The following is a 19,735-nucleotide window of genomic DNA, read 5'->3' as shown; positions in this document are numbered from 1 at the left end:
TAGTGTATTCTGAAAATAATGTAGTATATTTATGAAAATCCTTGTTAAACAGTGTTTAAGAGATTGTGGTCCACTAAAATGTCTGTTCTTACCTGATATTTTCTGCCTTGCTATCATTTCAAGTGTCCTCATAACGCATTGACTTTAGAAACCTCCAAGTTGCTCAAAGTGTATCAAGGAAAAGCTTTGACATTTTTCCTTTCTGCCAAGCCGTCACATATACTGCCCTCCTCTTTCCTTACCAGGAAGCAGTTTCCTCTAAAAGCACTTCCAAGTCACTCTAAGTCTCATAGTCCATTTCTCTAACTAGTCTGCAACTCCTGCCATATTTGCTGCCTGGGATTCATGATGCCCAACATATTTGGAGGGCAATGGATTGGGAAATATTATTTTAAATGTTGCCTCTTGTTGTTCATTCCTCACGGTAAAGAAATAATTTAAGGGGAAGGTTGAATGTTTCTTACCCGCACCCAAGCATACCAATTCATGCTGCTGCACAATGTGATTTGAGGCTCAAGATAATTGCTATGCATCAATATTGTACATATGTAAATGAGGTAGCCCCCTCTTGAATGCACACCTTAACATGGTGAGAAGATTTGAGCATGTCAGAGAAGCCGAGTGCAATGCTATGAGAAGGCTAGATTCCATTATGATCCTGGACCCTTAGCAGAGTTACGCAAGGCAGAATGTTCACAGCTGAGGCACCAGGCTATGATGCATCCACCTTCTTCAAGATTAACAGCCACATCAGCAGAAGAGACTGGATAGTTCCAGTGGTGATGGGGTTGGAGAAACTTCTCGAGATCAGCTCCTGGGCAGCAATAGCTGAAGGTGACATTAGAAGAGGATCTTTCACAAACAATACCAATGACACTGAAGGTAACTTCTGCTAGTACTACACAAAAGAAGGTAATGGTAAACCACTGCTGAATCTTTCTAACCTTGAAAATGCTATGATGAGACAAACCAAACAGAAACAAGATATTGTACTGGGAGATGAGATTCGAAGGTCAGAAAGCACTCAATCAGCTACTGGAGAAGAGCAAATGACAAGTACAAATCGCACTGTCACTAATGACACAACTAGTTTAAAGCCGAAAGAATGACTAGTGGCTGACATGCACAGAGGTGAAAGGAAAGTCTGATGCTGCACAACACATAGAATTGGAACATGGAACATGAGAAGCATGAATCAAGGTAAACTGGAAACTGTAAAGCAAGAAATGGAACATTTGAACATTGCAGTGCTTGATGAAAATGAACTAAAGTGACCTGGAGTTGGATATTTTCAGTCAGACAGTTACAAAATGTTTTGCTGTGGGAATGACAAGGTCAGAAGGACCAGAGTGGGTCTAAGACAGTCAAGATGTAGCACAGGCAGTTAGGGGCTGTAATGCAAAGTCTGACTAAATAATATCCATCAGAATTCTTAGAAAGCCTATTAACGTAACCATCATTCCAGTCTATGCTCCAACTAAAAATGCTGAAGAAGATGAAACAGAAAGCTATTGCACAAGTATCAGGGAGGAAATTGTTCATGCACCATAATATGACACGTTTGTAATTATAACTGACTGGAATACAAAGTAAGTAAGTAAGAACCAAATGTTGTTGGAAAACTTGGCTTAGGGGCCAAAAATTAAGCAGGAGAATGACTCATAGAGTTTAGTGAAGCCAACAATTTATTTATTTATTTATTTATTTATTTATTTATTTATTTATTTATTTATTTATTTATTTATTTATTTATTTATTTATTTATTTATTTATTTATTTATTTATTTATTTATTTAATTTATACCCCGCCTATCTGGCCCACCGGACCACTCTAGGCGGCTTCCAAATATAAAATCAAATAATAAAACATAGACAAATACATAATAATCAAACAAGAACAGCAGTAAAGATAAAAAGGAAAAGTAAGAAAAAAATCAAGAGTTGGCTGGAGGGAAGGCCTGAATAAACAGCCATGTTTTTAATTGGGTTTTAAAGGTGCCCAGCGTGGGGGCTGCGCGAATCGCCGGAGGGAGATTGTTCCAGAGGCGAGGAGCCACCGCCGAGAAGGCCTGGTTTCATGTCATCTCCTTCCGGGCCTCTCTCGGCGTCAGGCTCCTCAGCCTCACCTCCTGACTCGCGCGGGTGATCCGGGTAGACCTTGGTGGGAGGAGGCGTTCCGCCAAATATCGAGGTCCTAAACCGTTTAGGGCCTTATAAGTAAGCATTAAAACTTTGAAGTTGACACGGAAACAGATGGGCAGCCAATGCAATGCCAATTTACCTCACATACACGTTTCAAACAACCAAACAGATTACTATTAGAGATGGAGGTATTTGTATATAAATATCCCCACAGAGGTGGAAATAATGAGGGTCTGGCCCATTGGGACCGGACAGTCCAGACACGATTTTTGCCACTGTTGCCACTGTTGCCGGCTCTGCAGAGGCTTCCTATTGCACTGATCTCTGCAATGGATTAGCCACTCTCCAACCTAGCAGAGAGGCTTGTCATCCCGCCTCCTGCCAGGACTGGGTAATCAATTGCAGACAATGGTGCGATAGGAAGTCTGACAAGCTCACATCAGCAGTGAAATCATGAGTGGACAGTCTGTGCCTGAGAAGGAAATAGTTGGACCAGACCACAGATGCTATCTGAGATTCCACTGAATAAAATACCCAAACTATGAACCTCATCCTTCTTGGAAGAATAGCCTTTCCCCCAAAAAAGTTAGGGAAGCACCGAATCCACAGGCAGCAGGAACATTCACCCAGAGGACCTCTGTCTTGTCCAGATTCAATTTCCGCCTGTTGAACCCCATCCATTCCAGAACCGTTACCAGGCAGCACTCAAGGAATGGGACAGCATCCACTGAAGGGTGGAAGGGGAGATAGAGCTTGGTGTCATCTGTGTATTGGTGGCATGAAACTCCAAATCTCTGAATGACCTCTCCCAGCAGTCTCATATAGATGTTAAATAATGGGGGGGGGAATGGTTGATCCACGAGGGACTCCATAATTTAGAGTCCAAGAGGAAGAGATCATCTTACCCAGCTGCACTCTCTGGGGGCAGTCCTCAAGGAAGGACCAGAGCCAGGCCAAGGCCAGACCAGACCACTGATTCCCAGCCCCAACGGCTTCCCCAGGAGGGTACAGTCGACAGTATCAAAGGTTGCTGAGAGATCGAGGAGGACCAGTAAAGACACTTTGCCCCTATTGGTCTTCCTCAGAAGGAACTAGAAAAGATAACTAAATGTAAAGAAATTCCAATTCCCAAGAAAGGAAAACCTGCAATTTTAGAAAATGAAGTAAAAGCTGCTCTGAAAGCACTGGGAAGAAATAAATCATCAGGAATAGATGAAATACAAACAAGAAATTCCAAATAGAACTATTTCAAGTTGGAGATCAAGGCCAGGATCACCCACACTATTCTAATCTCAATTACTATGTATGGGTTTCAAAGCTGAACAGTGAAGAAAGCTGATAGGAAAATATTTTGATTAATTTGAAATATGGTGCTGGAAGAGAGCATTGTAGATGTATTGGACTGTCAGAAAGACAAACAAATGGGTCCTAGATCTAATCAGGCCTGAATTTACAGTAATCCGCCTTGGATTCTTCAGGAGAAAGGCAGTGTAGCGTTCATTCCTTGTTATGCAAAACAAGTCATGTATTATTCATGTACTATGCAAATGTGGTGGAGAGGCAGAGCTGAGAGAGAGGTTAAAAGGCGGAGACTGAGAGGAGGAGTCAGTCAAGAGTGAGCCAGAAGAGTCAAAATCAGAGAGTCAGAGAGAGAAGGAACAGAAATTAATAGAGCTAAGCTGGCTAAGATAAATAGATAGAGAAGGTGGTAATTAATTATATGGCATGAAGAAAATATGTATAGAGAGACCTGTGAATGATTTGCTTGTGTACAATGAAAACTGAAGAACATCTGTGATTATTATTAACTTTGCTACACTTCAATAAATAAGTTCTGTTTGCATTTACCAGACAAGTGTTTGGACAAATGTCTTTTATATTGTGGATAGAGGTAATCCACTGGTGGCAGTGAGGGAAACAAAGACTGGAACCTTTGTGAGGGCACAAAAAGTAAGTGCTTCATAGAGGCGAATGTCACAATTGGTGTCCAGCGGTGGGATCCAAAAGAATCCAGTCAAAGTGAATTTTTTTTGAGTCAAGGATATCTTTTAGTCAAGAGGTCTGTGGTAAACTAGTGGGTTACCTGCTAGAGCTTTAGTGGTAAAGCTTAGTGGCTAGGCTTCTAATCCCAGATCTGAGGGGGGACTAAGACAGGGAATGACTCTGAAGGGAAAATTCCTTTTGAGGTTACCTCAGGATTTGAACAGACCCAGTGGGTTAGCTTAAAATCCAAGACTCTGAGTGTTAAGGGAGCGCTTGTGGATAAAAAGCAGAAGCCAGGGTCAGAAGAGATCTGAGGTGAAAAGGAATATAAAAAACAGAGGCTTGAAAACAGAATTTGTTTAGTGGCTGGAGACAAGAAGGTTGCCTCAGACAAAGAAACTGTCGTGGCTGACGTGATGCCAGAATAAGTGTAGCCATCTTTAGCTGCTGATTGAGAGCTACATAGTACACCAGAAAAATACTGGGAAAAAGAAAACAGCAGTAAAATAGTGTTTTAAAAGAGGCCTGACTAACTCTGCAATAGGAACCAACTCTTATCAATGAAAGTACATATTTAGGCCACCCAAAAGAACTAAAAAGCCAGTACAGTGGGGTCTCTACTTAAGAACTTAATCCGTATTGGAAGGTGGTTCTCAAGCTGAAAAGTTCTTATGTTGAATCTGCATTTCCCATAGGAATGCATTGAAAACCATTTAATCCGTATCTGCTCTTTTCCGTCCATAGAAACTACTGTAATGGAGGTAACTGAACTTCAAGAGGCACAAAGTTTACCTCAGGAAGTGGAGGGAAATGGAGACCCGCTAGCTGTGGAACAGGGGGAAACTCATGAGGGTGCCTCACGGAGAGAAGGTGATCTAAACTCCCAAGATTTTGAAAAATGGAAATTACAACAGGAATTTAAATTGAAGGAATTAGAAATTAGAGAAAAAACCAGAGCTGAAGAAAAAGCTAAAGAGCTACAGCTCAAGGAACTAGAGATTAAGGGGAGAGAAAAAGCTAGAGCTGAAGCTACGGAGCTAGAGCTCAGGGAACTAGAAATCAGAGAAAAGGAGAGAACTGAGGCCAGACAAATGGAATTAAGACAAAGAGAATTGGAATTTCAAATACAAATGAAACAATTAGAATTAACTGCTCAGAATAACAATAATAACGGCACTAATGAGGGAAATCGTTCAAAGATTGATCTAAAGAAATTTCCCCAATATAGGAAAGGAAATTGTCCTGAATCCTTCCTCATTTCATTTGAGAGAGTATGCTGGGACTTTAATGTTAAGAATGATGAAAGGATGATGGTTTTGAGATCCCAAATAAGTGGAAATTTAGCTGAGCTGTATTCTCAGATGCCTTTGGAGCAGGCTAGAGATTTTGAAGCCTATAGAAAAAAATGGTATTTTCTAGATTTGGTATCAATGCAGAACACCTGAGGTGAAAATTTCGTTCCCTGACCAATAAGCCCGAGGAATCTTATTCTCAGATAGGGGCTAAAATGCTGCAATGCTTGGAGAAATGGATGGAACGTGAAAATGTCACTTCTCTTGAGTAGATGAAAAACATGATTGGATTGGAACAATTTTATTCTATCTTGCCTAGGGAACTGCGTTATTTAGTTAAGGATAAAATCCTAAAAATCTATTAGAACCAGGTGAAACAGCTGATTACATTGGGGAGATTCAAGGCTATAAGTTCTCTGAGGTAGATTTTAAAAAGCAGAACTGGGACAACAATAAGAAACCCTTTAATAAAAATTACCTCAGCAAAACAACAGGAAAAGAAGGCCAGGTTAATACTTCACCTAAATTAGCACAGCCTAGTTCTCAGACCCAAATGAACCCTGAGGAAAAGTTAAAATTGAACAGATCTCCTCAGAATGAGAGAAGGTCTTACAAATGTTATAACTGCGGAGAGTTCGGTCACTTACAATTTAATTGTATGAAGAACAAAAATAAGAGTCAAAATGGGAAGGATGGACAGACCAAAAAAGTGTACTGTTTAAAACAGGGGTCTCAAACTCAATTTACCTGGGGGGCACTGGAGGCAGAGTCTGGGTGAGGCTGGGCTGCATCAGATTTTCTGCTAAGTGGAGCAAGAGCCCGAGGAAGCCGCCCAGGCATTTCCTTAGCCTGGCTGGGGCTCCGAGGAGGAGGAGGGGGTGTGCACACCCTCATCGCCAGCCACGACCCTCTCCGGCTCCTTCTTCACTACCACCACCACCAGCAGCAGCAGCAAGACAAAGACACAGAGAAGGGAAGGAGCGCCAGCGACTGCCTAGCTGGGGGGAGGAGGGCAAGATATATATATATATATTTTAAAACCACAGAATTCGCCTTGCCAAAGGAAAAAAGCCCCCACCATGCCCGCAAAATTAAGCAGAACAGGGCGGGGGCCCCACAGGTGCATGCGCACACATGTGCACAAACACACACACATACAGAGGTCCAGCAACCTTCCTCTGAGGGCCCCCTCAAAAAAGGCACACTCAGCAGCAGCAGCTACCCCCACCACGACAGAGGAGCAAACTTTGTGAGGCGAGCCCAGGCAGCCTCCAGAACCGAGGCAGCTGAAGCAGGAGGAAGAGGAGGAAGCACCGCTGGGTGCTGAGGCGGCCGCTGGCCCGGTTGGTGCTGGGGGTGCTGAGAGAGAAAGAGAGCCAGAGAGCCGCTTCCCTGGAAGAGGCGGTGGAAACTACTGTTGGCGGCTTGGAGGTGCTCTTTGAGGACAGGCCAGCGAACTCCACTCTCAGGCATCATGTGGCGGTGGCTCAGGCGCTCAGGGAAAAGGGCCGGCAGCATGCTTCGCTTGCTGGATCTCCCCCAGACAGTACCTCTTTCACCCTCCATCCGGAATTGTAACCTGACAGCCAGCAGACAGGCGAGCTGGCTGGCAGGCTGCAGTTCCGGATGGAAGGTGCAAGAGGCGCTGTCTTGGGAGAGAGCCAGCAAGCAAGGTGAGGCTTTTTTTGACATTTGACAGCAGAGGATATGTGGGTGCTTCAGGGGGGGAGGCAAGGCAGGGGCCATAAACTATTGTCCAGCAGGCCGCAAATGGCCCGTGGGCTGTGTGTTTGAGACACCTGGTTTAAAACCAGTTGAAGCCACTGAGGGAGGCTGTAACAATGGTAGTTCTATCTCCATGGCAACTTGCAGAACAGAAAATTCTGATCTGCCACTAGCCCAGGTCGTTCATTATTTTCTAGTAAAGGCCGAAGATATTTTAATTCATAACCCTGGGGAAAGGATTTTTATTAATGAAGACTTCTGTAGGAGTGGTTGATACTTGTTCTAACATAAATCTGTCTCATCCTGTTGTGATTCCTAAAGAACAAATTCTCCCAAACCAGACTGTTACAATCAAGGGAATAAGTTCTACTCCAGTGACTTTACCTATGGCTAAAGTAAAGATAAGCTATAGAGATTGGTTTGGAATTCGGGATGTGGCAATCTCTGATCAAATTCCTGCACCTTGTTTAATTGGGCTAGTGAAGCCCCAAGCCAGACTTAAAGCAGACGTCACTAACAAATGACAAACAGAGGACGTCCAGTGACAACTGAGTGGCCGATGAACTCCAGTCGACGGAAGAGAACGCGGAAGGAGCCAGTGATCATCAGAGGGAACCCTGAGTACCAGCAGTCGTGTGAACAGCTGAAAGAGGCAGTAAAGACCGGACCAATCCACGGCACACCTTACTACAATGGGAAGGTGAAAGACTTGGACTGTGCAATCCACAGAGTAAAAGAGACTCAGATCATGCCTCAAAGCGAAATGACTGATTTGGGTGGGGGAGAATAAACCAAGCTGATAATGGTTGTTGTGGGTTTTTCAGGCTCTTTGGCCATGTTCTGAAGGTTGTTCTTCCTGACGTGAATAAATAAATAATAAAAATTTCTCTGGAAGTAAAAATGAAAAAAAAAACCTGAACCTGTCGTACTTTGAGTATATCGCGAGAAGGCCAGATTCACTGGAGAAGATAACAGTGCTGGAAAAGTTCGAGGCAGCAGGAAAAGAGGAAGACCAAATATGAGGTGGATTGACTCCTGAAAGGAAGCTTTAGCCTTACTTTACAAGCACTGAGCAGGGCTATTAAGGACACAACATTTTGGAGGTCATTCATTCACAGAGTCACCCTAAATCTGAGGTGTCTTGATGGTACGTAACAACAACTCTAGTTGTGACTTACTACTGAATTTCAGAACAATAAACAAACAAACAAACTACTGGATTTCAGCAAGTAAGTACATAATATGAGAATTATAATGATAAAACACTTCAGTACCAAACAAATATCTTGGTTTCCACTAGATGAAGCTGTGAGCCTATTTATTACATATGACAAGAGAGACAAAAACATGCCATTATACATTCCTGGTAAAATATATTTTATAAAACTCAGTATGATTTACTGAAAACCCATTTACTCTCTTTGCTAAAGGACCTTTCTTTAGAGTATGGAAAAGTTACCTTTTGGATTATAATGCTCAGTAGCTATTCTGACTGGTGTGTTCTGGGGTTTATAATCTACTCTCCCACCTGTAGTTCTAGTGTCTCCGTGTACAATACACACAAATCATATGATTAACAAAGATAGCACATTGTTTATAAAAATGGTTGTTTCTTTTCTGTGTAAAGAGTGTTCTGATTCTTTCTTATCACAGCTTGTGTTTGGGTCTTTTTAAAAGAGATCACAGTTTATACACACATATTCAATAAGTGTTCATTTTAGTTTTGTGGGTTTTGTGGATATGTGTCAATAATGGAAAATGTTTCTAAGTACTATCCTTCAAGATTATTTTTTTAAAAGCCTGAATTAGTTGCAGTATGTCCACTTTTTCCAAACTGAAACTGAAGATACAGTGGTGCCCCGCATAGCGACGATAATCCGTTCTGGAAAAATCGTCGCTATACGGATTCGTCGCTATGTGGAACAAAAAAGCCCATAGAAACACATTAAAACGTGATTAATGCGTTCCTATGGGCTTCAAACTCACCGTTCAGCGAAGATCCTCCATAGTGTGGCCATTTTCCCTGCTTGGTAAGTGAAGAATCCGTCCCAGAAAACAGCCGGCGGCCATTTTGAAACCGCCAATCAGCTGTTAAAAAAGCATTGCTATGATCAGGAACCGATCATAGCAAAGCAAAATTTCACCAGCCAGCCAGCCCCGGATGACGCCTGGCCTCCTTGCTGGGGCTGTCCTAGGGCACAGACGGGTGGGCTGGAGGGTCTTTCTCCGGCGAGCGAGGGCTTGGAGGAAGGCAGCTACCCGGGGTGGGGAGGAGGGGCGGGAAGGGGCATGCCAGCCACTGCCAGTGAACCAACCCCGGACGCCCGGGCTCCTTGGCGGGCGAAGAGGGGGTCTCTGGTGTGCCGCCCCCCCATCCAGCCACTGCCACCCTGATCCCAGCGGGCTCCTCCTCCTTTGCAGCGCCTCCTGCCGCAACTGCTCTCTGGCTCGGCGCCCCAGGGGGTGCTGCGCGCGGGGATTGGGGCCAGGCGCTTCACCCCTCCTTCCCTCCCTCTTCTCGAGGCGCCGATCAGCTGTTTGCTTTGCCATGATCTGTTCCCCAAGCAGGGAACCAATCATCGCAAAGCGAAATTCCCCCATAGGGAACATTGGAAAGCGATCGCAAAAGCGATTGCAAAATCTTCATTGCAAAGCGATTTCATCGTTATACGATGCAATCGCTATGCGAGGCACCACTGTAGTGTATATGGACTTTCCAGGCAGTCTGTAAAAGGAAGGCCAAAGCTGGACAGAAACAAAGGATGGTGAATGATACTTGAGTCTCTCCTCTCTAGATTATAAAAAAGATTTGGGCTTCCTGTGTCTTTTTCTTCTTTTCCTCAGGCTGGTACAGGGTAGGCAAGATATCTGTTTCTCGTTCTGGGATGGAGCTGATGCACTGGGAGTGGCTGGGAGTGGTTTTGGCGAGCCTGCCCTGAAAGGGCACTGAAATCCTGTTTGTTTCATTTTTATGCTACTTTTTCCCCAGTGAAGGGACTCACCAGTCATCTTAGCCACATGATGTGAACCTAGACTCTTGCTGGGAATAATGCATCCCTGGACTACAACAAGACTTTCTGGAAAAGAACCTCTGAAAGCACAAGGATCTGGTGCAGCTTGCTCAGTGGCAAGCTCTGGATAACCATTCTCTGCCAACACAGTGGAGGCAAGCATGGCAATTAAAAGTTACCCAAATAGAAGCAGAAAGGAATTGTCCCATGCAGTATGCTATGAAATGCCTCGGGTCACCTGTCCTGTTGTCAAGCCATGAATAATTACTTCTCTTTAAGTCCAAGGACAATGGAAGAAGTGAACTGGTACCACATTCTGCTGCACCTGCCCACCTGCTGAGTGTGTCTTGAAATGAATATGACAAGACTGGCTTTGGCTCGGACATCTGCTCCCCTCCCTCTGTTCAACCAATAGTGAGACAGAGCAGCCACATGCTGTAAATAGGTTTTCTAGGGGCGTCCGATCCTCTGCCAAGTGCTTCTGGATGTCTGCCTTGTGTCTATTTACACCCTGCCTGAAGTAGCCACAGCAACAATTGTCAAGGAATTTAGTTCATTTTGTCTTATCTTGAAAAAAATCCAATTGTTTTCCTTGGGCATTATTGCAAATGAAGTGATAGGTAAGGTATACTTATCTGTCACTTGCCCTATCCCAGAGGAACCACAGGAGAGAATGGAGCACCGTCAAGTTATGTTCAATGTGCTATGTGTTCTTTCACCATGCAGTGTACCCAGTCAAAGTCCATGGAGTGAGGACCCTTCTGGCAAAAATGTAACATCCAATCTACATTCAAACTAGCCCCATCCATTCCCAGGATTGTGTGGCTTGTAGGGTTCAAAGATCTGTGGTCTATGGTCAAGGCCAGAGCAATGGATTGTTCTGCTGTTTGAGCAGCCTTTAAAACATTAAGCTCCTTCCTAGTAGGGCAGCCACCCTCCCATCAGTGTTCACTTTGCAGGCTTCTATGAGTGCCATTGGAACTTGAATAAAAAGAGGTTACTTACCTGTAACCATAGTTCTTTGAGTGGTCCTCTGTGAACTGACACATATGGGTATTGTCTGCGCCTGCGCTGACTCTCTCGGAAGATTCTAGAGCTAAAAGTAACAATTTTATGGTGTGATCCTCCAAGAGGTATATGCTCCTCCCACCCACCATCTTCCCCAGTTCCTAAATTTTATCCACTGGATATGAAGGAAAGAATTAATTAATTATATAATCAACCCATGTTGGATAGAGGGGAAGGATGGGTGGGTTGTGTGAATTCACAGAGGACCACTCAAAGAACTATGGTTACAGGTAAGTAACCTCTTTTTTTTTTGTGGCCTCTGTGAATGCACACATATGGGTGACTAGCAAGCTGCACTTACCGGTTGGTAGGTCGTCACAGTAAGAAGGATGACAGGACAGCTCTGCCAAATGCAGCATCTTGGCGTGCTCTGACGTCCAGATGGTAGTGCTTGACAAACGTGGACGGTATGGACCATGTAGCGGCATGACAGATGTCAGGAACCTCGGTGCCACGTTGAAAGGCAGTAGAGGTGAACAGCACCCTGGTGGAATGAGCTGTCAAAATGTTCTGGAGGGGATTTCCCTGACAAGCTGTAAGCAAGGGAGATAGTCTGTACAATCCAACATGCTATGGATTGAGAGGAGGCTGGGGCCCCTTTGTTTGGGCCGTAAAAGCAAAGAAAAAGTTTATTGGACTTTCTAAAAACTTTTGTCCTTTCGACATAGAAAGCCAGGGCACGTCTGACATCGAGATTTTGGAGCATATGTTCTAGGGGTGATGAAGGAGACTTGAAGAAGCAGGGTAGTATGATGGGTTGGTTGAGGTCGAAGTTGGAGACCACCTTCGGGAGAAAGGAAATGTCAAAATAAAGAGTCACTTTATCGAGGTGAAACTGGATAAAGGGAGGATCGGCTCAAAGAGCGGCGAGCTCACTAGCCCATTTGGCTGATGTGACTGCCACAAGGAAGGCCGATTTAAGAGTCAGGAATTTGAGGTCGATGGAGGCCGCATCAAGGCATTAAGAACCAGCTGCAGTGACCACTGGGGGATGATACGTTGTTGAGGAGGGCGAATGTTGTTGAGCCCTTTGAGGAACTTCTTGACAGTTGGGTGAGAAAACAACTTGGAGGAGGGAGAATCATCCGGCTGGTGAGCCATAATGGCTGAAAGATAGACCTTTAATGTGGACTGGGAAAGGCCGAAACTGAAGAGATGCAGGAGGTAAGCGAGCAGAGTCTTCAAAGAGACAGGTATGGCAGGTAAGTTATTGTCATGAGTATATTTTAGAAAAGACTTCCATTTATTTTCGTATAGGAGGGTAGTGGAAGGTTTTCAGGCTTGAAGAAGGACCTGCATCATGTCGGGAGTATCCTCCATGCTGCAAGACTGAGAGAGGCGACGTCTGGGTGAAGAACGAGGCCGTGGTCAAGCAAGAGGAGATCTAGGTGGAGAGGAAGGCGGAGCATGTCCGACGACATCAAGACCAGGTGAGTGAACCATGGCTGGCAGGGCCAGTACGGGGCTATCAGGATCGCATTGGTTCCGTCCTGTCGGAGACGGACAACTACCCTCTGGATTAGAGGCAGAGGGGGAAATACGTAAAGGAGATCTTGAGACCAGTCCATCAGGAATGCGTCTCCTAGAGAGTTGGTGTCCCGTCCCGCTCTGGAGCAGAATTGGGGACATTTCTTGTTGGCATCGGCTGCAAAGAGGTCTAGTGAGGGAGCACCCCATCATCGGCACAGCTACTAAAAAATGACATAGTTCAGAGTCCATTCGTGTGTCCTCGTTGGTAGCCGACTGAGCCAGTCTGCCAAGGTGTTGTCGTCGGTGGAGATGTGGACTGCAATAGGGAAAACATGGTGGGAATAGCACCGCTCCCAGAGGTCGACAGCTAGGTAGAGCAGAGAAGGGGAGTGGGTACCTCCTTGCTTGTTGACATAAAAGAGTGCAGTGGTGTTGTCTGTTGCCAACTGCACTACCTGTTCTTGGATGAGGGGAAGAAAGGCGTGGAGCGCTTTGATGATTGCCAACAGTTCTAGATCGTTTATGTGAAGTGCAGTTCTTGATTTGACCAGAGTCCGTGGACTGTGTGTTGCAGGCAGTGCGCGCCCCATCCCGTGGGGCTGGCGTTGGTTGTGACCTGTATGGAAGGTCTGAGAGGCGAGAAAGGCCTGCCGATGAGAAGGTTGTCTGGGCGAGTCCACCAGTCGAACTGGGAGGCTAGTTCTGGTGTCACCGGCAGTAGGGCAGAAGGAAGATGTGTAACGGGATCGAACAGGGAAAGGAAACATGCCTGTAGGGATCTCATTTTGAGCCTGGCATGATGGACGATAGCCGTCGTCGATGCCATGAGCCCCAGCAGGTGTTGGGAATGATGCGCCGAGACAGAGTGATGTGTTTGGAAAAGGCTGACAGCCTTTTCAATTTTCCTGATCCTGTCTGGAGGCAGGAAAGCTCTTGCACGGAGGGAGTCTACCTCCATGCCTATGAACTTGGCCGTCTGCTTTGGGATCAAGTGCGACTTTTTGAGGTTGATCTTGAGCCCGAGACTGTGAAGCGTATGGAGTGTTGTATCTCATGCTTTTATGGTGTTGTGGTATGATGTCACCACTATCAATCAGTCGTCGATGTAGGGATTCCTCCCTGCAGCCAGAGGAAGGCAGCCATCGGAGCCATGCACTTGGTGAAAGTCCGGGGGGCGGTGGAGAGCCCGAATGGGAGGGCACAGAATTGGAAGGCAGTGCCGTTGAAATGAAACCAGAGGAATTTCTGATGGTCCGGATGAATGGAGATGTGGAAATAGGCGTCCTGCAGGTCAATAATTATGAACCAGTCTCCCTGCAAAAGCAAAGGGATAATAGAGTCCAGCATGCGGAATTTGCAAGGAGATATGAAATGGTTGAGGTGAGTGAGATCAAGGATGGGGCGGAGGCCTCCATCGTTTTTAGGAACAGTAAAGTATTTTGAGTACAAAAACCATTAGGGGAGTCCGAAGTAGGGACTGGAAAAATTGCGTGTTTCTGGAGAAGTTTGGTATCCTCGTCCTGCAGAGCAGAGGAGTAGGGGGTGTATCAAATAAACCCCAACAGAGGTAATTCGGAGAATTCTATGAGGTAGCCAGATGCTATGATGGATAGAACCCATTTGTCTGAGGTAATGGATTGCCAACAATGAAAAAAATGGGGCCAGTCTGGTACAGTTCAGTGGGTAAAGAGGAATGTCAGAAAAGGAAGGCATAGGTAATTGTCAATATTGCTTACCCTTTCGTTGTTCTTTATGAAAGGATTGATGTTGACGAGGTAGGCTTTGAGGTCGGTATGATGCCATCAGAGGTTGAGGGGCAGGTAAGGACCTGTCGGTTTGATGGGGACGATACTGTCTATAAGGTTGGAACCACTGATTCTCGTATTGTTTGGGATGAAACTGGCCTGAACGGTAGAAGGGCCGTTGGTAGGAGGTAGATGGCTGAGCAGAATAAGAGCACACAGTTTCGCGCTTATGAAAGTCCTCCATGGTATCATCGGTTGTGGAATTAAACAGGCTGGCACCATCAAAGGGCAAGTCCTTGATTCTGGATTTGGTATCATCAGAGATCGTGGAGGACTTGAGCCAGGCATGGCGTCGAATAGAGATGGAGGTAACCAAAGTATTAGAAGCGGCCTCAGCGGAGTGTCACGCCACAATCCTCTGATACTTGGCGAGAGAAATGGCTTGCGAATGGATGTTGATGAGATCAGATCTCATGGGTTCAGGAGATGAGTCAATGAGAGAAAAAACTTGATTCCAAAGATGACGCTGACTGGTAACTGATACTCCTGAGCAAAAGGCTTGCAGAGAGTAAATTCGTTTTGCCATTGTGTCAACTTTTCTGCCGTCTTTATTGGCAAGGGTAGGTTTGGACCTAGCCTGGGTTTGGGCCTGACTGGATTTGACGATAACAGAGTTAGGCACTGGATGTTTATTGAGGAATTCGGCATTGACACCGTGGGTCCTATAGAGGCCATCAGTGCGGCGAGAAATCTGCATAGTGGAAGGAGGTTTTCCCCAAGTGTCCTTAATAAGTTGAAGGATGGATTTGTTAAAGGGGAGACTCAACGGAACGGGACGCTCCTGGTTGATGTCATCGAACACCAGGTCGGCATCCGCGGACGAGGGCTGTTCGGTGTCGAGATTCAGGGCTTGTGCCATTTGGAAAATAAGCGTAGAATAGGAGGAGAAGTCATCAGAGGAGGACGAAGCATGGCTGCCCCTCGTATCTGGGACTGGAGGAGGAAGCTCAGGCTCATGGGAGGACTCAGAGTATTGTGCCTCCGAAGATGCAGGGGAGCCTGGAGATGAAGGGTAGTCTGATGGACCGAAGCCCTCTGTCAGGGGAGCTTCGTGCCGTTGGATTGGCAGGCCTTCAAAAGGGCCATGAGATGGTATTGGGTCTGGCATTGATGGTGCGGGACGTAGGGATATGGCTTCATGAACTCTGTCTCGCATTCGAGTTAGAGGAATTGGCTTAGATGGGGCAGGGCATACAGGCGAAGCCGAAACCATCGGGGCCGAAGTGGTTGCGCAGAGGCGATTCGAGTCCATGAAGGGGACGGCATGGGGGAGTTCCAGCGTCATTCGGGGCCGTTTAGCCTGTTCAGGCTGGTACCTTTCATACAGGGTTTGTTGGGTGAAAGGGTCAAAATGGTATGGCACCATTGGAAAAGGGCATAAATCGCCTTGCGATGGAAAAGACCTCGGTGGGGAAAGGTGCTTTCGTTTCTCCTTTCTCTTCCGTGAAGGTGAGGGAAGAACTTCCAGATCGGATGCCGAGCTTTCAGCTGCCCGCCCTGAGTCAGGGTTGGAGTGGGCTGAGGCCGGGCTGGACTGTGGCGCAGCCGCGTTGAGGCCAATGCTCGGGGTTTGGAGCGGCATCGTGTGGGGGGGCGACATCATGGGGTTCATCTCCATCCGAGGCCAAGTCAGGGGCTTCTCTGGATGATTCCTCGGGGATGGGAGAAGGCAGAGAAGGCTGAGGGGGCTCCACTCGGGGAAGTCTGTCCTTTCTAGGCCTCTCAGGGGCAGGTTTGGGTTTTTTCTTCGAACTTGCATCGTGCGCTCGAGATTTCTGAGAGGAGGGCAACTTGTGCTTACCAGACGATTTTGCTTTCTCAGCAGTGTCCTTAGCTGGTAGCACAGAGGTAGAGTCAGAAGTAGACTGGCCCGCTGGAAGTCTTTCGGCTGAAAGGGCAGGAGATCTAGCCACTTCTGAAGACGCAGTAGGAGGATTCATGGCTGTTTGCCAAAGGTAAGACCAAAGTCTTTGGAGCCTCTGTTTAAGTGCCGGCTTGGTTAAGTTTTTACAAGCAGGGCACGAATGGGTCGGATGTTCCTCGCCCAAACAAAAAAGGCACTGACTATGACCGTCAGAAAATGCAATTTTATTTGCACAGGTCGTATGTTTAAAAGGAGACGGCGAGGCCATAAGCAAAGGTCGGGGGGAGGGGAAAGGGAAGGGAATAAAAAGACCGCGGGAAGCCAATTAGGCAAACAAAAGACGCGGAGGATCACTAAGTAGTTAATTAGAGTAAAGATAAACAAACAAAAGCTCAAAAGAGCCTAGAAAAATAGCCAAAAGGCAAATAGCGAAGCGCTCAATCTTTCCTGAGAACCGTTCAGCTCGGCAGAAAAAAGGAACTAGGGAAGATGGTGGGTGGGAGGAGCATATACCTCGTGGAGGATCACACCATAAAATTGTTACTTTTAGCTCTAGAATCTTCTGAGTCAGCGCAGGCGCAGACAATACCCATATGTGTGCATTCACAGAGGCACGAAAAAGAAATTGTAGGCATTTGCCTGAAAAGCTTGGACGTTCCTGGCACAGGACAAAAAGGAAAGGCCAATCAATCATCAAACTCACATACTTGAGCACCAAGGTTTATGCAGTGACTTGCACATCCCAGGCTGTTGTCTGATAAGCTAGCAGCCTTGAGAGACTTAATAGGAAAGGCCAGTCTCCATCCTTCACAAGCTGGAGATTTGCCTGGTCACCTCATTTTTGGCTATGAAATTTCAATTGGGAGGTCCTTTTTGCATTTGCCTGGTGCAAGGCAAGCAGTTTCCTCCCCTACTATATCAGCGAATGAATGAAGAGGTCTGTGCCTTCGAAACATCAGTGTTTTTCTTTCTTTTGGCAAGAGCCGCTCAGGTCCTGGACAACTCAAGACAAGGACAGTTAAACAAATCCACTCATACATCTCCAGCAGCCTCTGCTTTAGGCCTTATTGCTGTGGTTGCTGGTAAGCCAGGAAATGTTTGGAGAAATGGGCTGGGAAGACCATTACTAGAGATCTCCCATTATTTGAATTCCTTCTTTTCCAGTAGCAAAGGGCGTGTCACACAGTCTACCCTTTAACAGCTAAGCTCTACTGAGATGAGTTGGAAGACATGACCATTTACAAGTAAAATTAACTTGCAAATGATTCGAGTTACGAACGGCTCCATTCACAAAAAGTTGCCTCGACTTGCAAACAGAGCCTCGACTTACGAACAAAAAAAAGGAAAGAAAAAAAAAAAACCTTTCCTGCCCTTTTTTTGACCTAAGTTCATCTTAGGTCAAAAGAAGAAAATTTTTTAAAAATCACCTCCTAGTGGTAGAGTACTGATTAACCGGCTTTGCATTAGATCCTATAGGAAGTAATGCATCTACCTACGAACAGCGCCTCGACATACGAACAAAAAACAGCCGGTATGGATTAAATGGTTTTAAATGCATTCCTGTGGAAAGGTTTGTCTCAATTTACTAACTTTCCGACATACGAACGCCATTCCAATACGGATTCAGTTCGTAAATCAAGGTACCATTGTAAATAGCAACAAAAACATGCCAGAGAGAAGAGCTCAATGAAACCCTACTGTTTTTAAACTACATATGTTACATTAAATATATTGATCAACATCATGTTGAAAAATGTGGCGCACGAAGGCTCTGCACTCTTAACACTTTACATTTGTCCTAGTAATCTCATTTTGTAGCTTTGTAAACTTGAGATCACCCCATTTAAGCAAAAGCGATTTATGCGTGCCCCAAGAGGTTCTTGGATTCTTCTGCAAGCAGATGCAAGAGAGGAACTGCACATGGAATGGACAATTTCATGCAGTTTTCATTAAACTGGGTAGCAGCCATTATACATCAAATGACATGCTAAGTCTCCACTAAGAGGCTTGCTGCTGCTGCTGTTCTTTGCTTTGTACAGTGGAACATTCAGTAATGTGAGCACCTAATCCAGATGAAGTTTGCCACCATGCTGAGAAGTAGGCTTAATTTTTCTAGCAATGCCATCAAATGTTCCTTAGTATGAAAGAGCAGGACAAATCAGCTTCTGCTCTGAAGAAACAGGTAAAGAATCTCACAAGACCCATAAACATTCAATAAAGATAATACTTGTAAGGGTGGGGGAATACTGTACATTTCCACTTCTGATAGGTTGTTTGGAGGAGGTGTGGTTTTTGTCCTTTTAGAGGAACACATTAACAGGCAGACAATCATCAGTTTCCTAATCTCTGTTCCACATCTACAGACAAAACAGTTACTTGGCATTACACTGCGGATGTCTGAAACACTCACCAGGACATTTTGAAAAGATGCCAAGAATTTGGGTGGAGTCAGAAGTCAATAGGTTATGTGGGGTTATTGTCATTTCCGACAACCAAACAAACTTCCTAACCATTAAAAACAAGACAGAAATGAATTGCCTTCTCTCTCTCTCTCTCTCTCTCTCACGCACACACATACAGCAAGCTAGAAGCTTTAGCCAAAATATTCCAAGGAGAGGACTTTTCACTTTTATTGCCCCTACTAAACTTGCTGAATGGCTTTCATTGAAAACTAAGAATTGATTTTTACAAGTAAATTTGCATTGGATTATGGTAACTTTTCTTGGGGGCATTGGTGACCCATTTTCAGTGGATACTGCTGTGCAGAAGTCAGATACAGTGGTGCCTCGCTTAACGAGCGCACTGTTTAACGAAGAATCCGTATAGCGATCCCTTTTTGGGGATCGCTATACGGATCTGCCCCAATCGCCGCACTCGCTTTGAGACGATTGGGGCGTCCGGCGGCCATTTTGGAGCCGCCGAACAGCTGATCGGCGGCTCCAAAATGGCCACCGGATGACCCAAAATGGCCCCTATCAGTGTTTTCGCGGATGGCCGCGGATGGCCCGAAATGCCCCCCCGCAGCATTTTCGCGACCTCCGTAAGCAAGGGGGGGGCGCGAAAACACTGATAGGGGCCATTTTGGGTCATCCGGCGGCCATTTTGGAGCCGCCGATCAGCTGATCGGCAGCTCCAAAATGGCCACCGGACGCGAAAACATCGCAGGAGGGGTAAGTTTGGACGCTTATAGGCTTTCCTTACCCGCACAGCGATGTTTTCGTATAGCGAAGGTTAATCCGGAACGGATTAACCTCGCTATACGGGGCATCACTGTACTTTTATCCTGGATTAGGAAGTATGAGTGGCTGCGAGGAGGAAGACACCATCATTGATACCCTGGTAGGCAGGCTGTCTTCCCTTTCCCCCAAGCTGGGA

The sequence above is a fragment of the Pogona vitticeps genome, chromosome 5 (assembly GCF_051106095.1).
Source record: "Pogona vitticeps strain Pit_001003342236 chromosome 5, PviZW2.1, whole genome shotgun sequence".
In the NCBI taxonomy this organism is placed as follows: domain Eukaryota; kingdom Metazoa; phylum Chordata; class Lepidosauria; order Squamata; family Agamidae; genus Pogona; species Pogona vitticeps.
The sequence above is the reverse complement of the archived record's forward strand: the minus strand, read 5'-3'. Positions refer to the sequence as shown.